The sequence below is a fragment of the Arachis hypogaea genome, chromosome 9 (assembly GCF_003086295.3).
Source record: "Arachis hypogaea cultivar Tifrunner chromosome 9, arahy.Tifrunner.gnm2.J5K5, whole genome shotgun sequence".
Lineage (NCBI taxonomy): Eukaryota > Viridiplantae > Streptophyta > Magnoliopsida > Fabales > Fabaceae > Arachis > Arachis hypogaea.
This window is the reverse complement of record NC_092044.1, coordinates 55,488,197-55,492,053: the sequence shown is the minus strand read 5'-3', so window position 1 is coordinate 55,492,053 and position 3,857 is coordinate 55,488,197.

Genomic DNA, 3,857 nt, shown 5'->3' with positions numbered 1-3,857 from the left:
TTTCTTGCTCTTTAAGTTTTCTGCCCATTTATATTCTGCAACTTTAGCATTCCTGCAATTTGCTTTCTGTTGATCAACTTCACACGATTCACTTCAATGTTAGCTTGACTAAACTAATCACCCACTAAAGTAGCTTGATCCATCAATCCCTGTGGGATCGACCTCACTCTTGTGAGTTATTACTACTTGATGCGACCTGGTATACTTGCCGGTTGAGTTTTGTGTTGGAAAATTCGTTTTCCACAAAAACACCATCAAGTAGCGCTCCCCCACTCCCCCTTGCTCATGAGTTTGAACCTTGTGGTAAGCATTGGTAAGCTTTTTCCTTGAATTTATTTCTTTGATGAGCCCGATATTGCTCTTGAAGAGGGCAGGGCAGAATTTCTTTGGAAGCTTGGTTCACTATGCTGCTCTCTTGGAGGGCAGTGTGCCCTTGTGGAGGGCAGTGTGCCCTTCCTCCTTCTGTGTTGCACCACACTTCTCCTCCCATGGTTACACTTCTTAAGCCACGTTTTTCTTCTTTTCTTCCTTTCTTCACCTACAAGAAACCAAAACAACCAATCAAAGTATCTCTAAACTCATAAGGTTTATAAATCATTAAATATCAATTAATTTTAGCTCAAACCTCATGATTTAGCATCAATTTAATGGTGGTTGTTTGATTTAAAGAAGTTATGCATTTTCATTCCAAATTACTTAGGATGCAAGAAAGTGCATAAAAACTAGTGAAACAAGTGAAATTAGCTTGACAAAATGGGTATATGATGACTTGTCATCACAACACCAAACTTAAATCTTGCTTGTCCCCAAGCAAGCATCAAAATTAAGAGGAAATGAAATGAAAAAGAAGAGCAAACATTTCCTTATTAGGCATATAGCAGAACTTGATTCATGGAGTTTTTATGCAGACAATGATAACTCAGTTATTGTTTGCTGTTACATAATATACACTTTTCCTCAAAGGCTTACTAAACTTGCTGTTATAAGGTTTACTCTTTACTTTCTCCCTTGCTAACTTTTCTTTTCTCATTTTGCTTAACAAGCTTATTATTCTTTGAAGGCTTGGTGTCAAATGTTGCAGTAGTAGCCTTTGGCTTTATTTTTACTCAACATCTTTCCACCACAGACACATGGCTCACTATTTCCTCCTAGGATCATTGATGCCCAGCATCTCTTTGGATAACTAAATGTTCTATATCTAGGTTGCTCTTTATTGTGGACTTTCAATTGGCCATCCCAAATCAGTTGATCTAAGTGACCGGGTTTTGAAATACCCCTCAGAATTTACTTGTCCAAGCATATCCTAGTACAAGAACACCACAGGCATGTGTCCTAGGGTCCAAGCTATTGGTGTCCAGCCTTTATTCTTTGTTTTTCTTGCCACATTGGCTTTTTCTACTTCCTTTTCTTTCTGTTTTATTTTTGTTCTCAAGGGCTTTTTCTTTACTGATAGGAACCTTTATGACAGCAAGCTAGCTCACACTTCAATGAAAATTATATTATGCAGCAATTATTTCATGAGTTATGCATTTAATCAAACACATATACCACCATTAACTTCCATTCTAACTTATGCAACATTGGATATTTACTTTCTAATTCAAACCATTCTCTTTTATTCAAGCATATGGGAAACAAAACAAAATTTAAAGCTAAGTGATGAATGACAAGCACTTATGCAAATAAGCATTCTTAACAAACAATTCCACTTGCAACTAGATAAACACTTTAGCAGGACATACAATGGTTTCCAGATTCAAAACACTTCACAGCAGCAAGGATTAAGTTTAGATACAACCTTTGAAGTTGCAGCCCTTTGATTCTTCCTTCTGTTGTGTTCTCTTTGAGTTAAGATGCATAATATCTTCAATTGTTGACTCATGTCCTGCATAATTCTCAAAAGTTGCTTGCTTCTCAAGCCCTTAAGTGCATGGTTAGTATGCATAAATTAAGTGTGGCTCTTGGATTTATTTTGGTGTGGGAACACCAAACTTAATTGTTTGCCACAGCCTCTGATGCAACAAATCAACCATATGTGAAACCTTGTGTCCTTGCTAAAGGTCATGTAATTAAAGCTAAAAAGCAGTTAAATAGTTGAATAATTTGTCTAATTGCTTGGAGCTAGCATTGTGCAGGAAGTGAGAATGTTCTTTTAAATGAGATTTTGGTGGAACACCAAACTTAGAATCCTTCATTCTCCCTTAAATTGTTTTGGTGTGCAACACCAAACTTAGCTCCTTGCAATACAGACCAATTATTCAACCTTTTTATTGAAATAGCTATGAAGAGAAACTACATCAGGTTAGGTTGCCTCCCAATAAGTGCTCTTTTAATGTCACTAGCTTGACATTCCTTATTCTTGCTCAACTTCCAAAGTGTTTCAGGATCAAAAGGTGTGGATTCATTGCTCTTTCCTCCTGTCACAAAAGCAGAAATACAAACAGAGCCATAAACTAAAACAGAGCACTTTGTAACTTGAGTGCAGTTAGAGTTAGTAGAGGCAAAGTCTCGAACAGTTAGTGTGTTAGTTTAAAAATAAAGAAAAAGTGCTTGATCTAGACCTCCACTTCACTTAATCATTGTCAATCTATTTCAATCCCCGGCAACGGCGCCAAAAACTTGATGTGTTGAAAACGATCCAACACAAAACTCACCGGCAAGTGTACCAGGTCGCATCAAGTAATAAAACTCACGGGAGTGAGGTCGATCCCACAGGGATTGAAGGATTGAGCAATTTTAGTTTAGTGGTTGATTTAGTCAAGCGAATCAAGTATTGGTTGAGTGATTTTGTATCCAACAGTAAGTAAATAGCAGGAAATGTAAAGGGAGAGGGATGAATTGCAGAAATTAAAGAGAACTGAAAGTAAAGGTGCTGAATCTTAAAGAACAAGAAATTAAATGACTGAAACTTAAAGTGCAAGAAATGTAAATTGCAGTAACTTAAAGTGCAAGAAATATAAATTGCTTGAATGGAAAGGGGATTTGAGGACTGGGAATTTAGAATTTAAGCAAGGGAAATTAAATTGCAGCAATTAATAAAGCAGAAGATGAATTGAAAGTAACTAAGATTCAAACAGAAAGTGAAAATGTAATGGTTCAGCAGAAGAACCAAAAAGAGAATTAGAACTCAGGGCTCCAGAGACAAGATAGCAGAGTCTAGATCTCAATTGCCCTTCCCAGATCCAAGTTCACAAGGCAATTAACAAGAAATTAAAGATTGTAGCAGTGAAGGAAATGGAATTGAACTCAATTATGCAGAAGGGAAATTAAAGAGATCTTGAATAGAGATTGAGACAGAAATTCCTCAATTCTTCACACCCAAGACTCAAACAAGAAAAGTAAAAAGTGCTCAAGCAAGAACGAGGAAGAAGAGAGATCAATTTTCCTTCCCAATTCTCTAAATCTCAGTTCCAAGCTCTCAAACAAAATGAAGTTCCTAAATGTAAAAATTCAAAAATTAAAAGAAGGGTCAAAAGTCCAAAGTAAAAGAAGGGTCCTATTTACATCCAACTATCTCCTATTTATACACTTTCTATTCTTGGATTTTGGAATTTGGATGGGCTTTTGATTTGGTGAAGAAATGAATTAAATTGGATTTTTAATCCAATTTTCAGCCCATGAGAAAGTGGCTTCCAGGAGGCTGCCCTGCCCTTGTGGAGGGCAGAGCAGGAAATGGTGCATGCGGTCTCGTGCGTGCATGCTTGGTGCGTTCAAGATGATGCTACCCTGCCCTTGTGGAGGGCAGGGCAGAGTTGCATGGTGCGCCTGAAATCTTTCGCGTGCCAAGTCTTGGACATCATCAGGGTAGCGCTCAAGTGGTGCAGCTTCCTTGCTTTCTTAGTGAAGCCTCCGTGTTC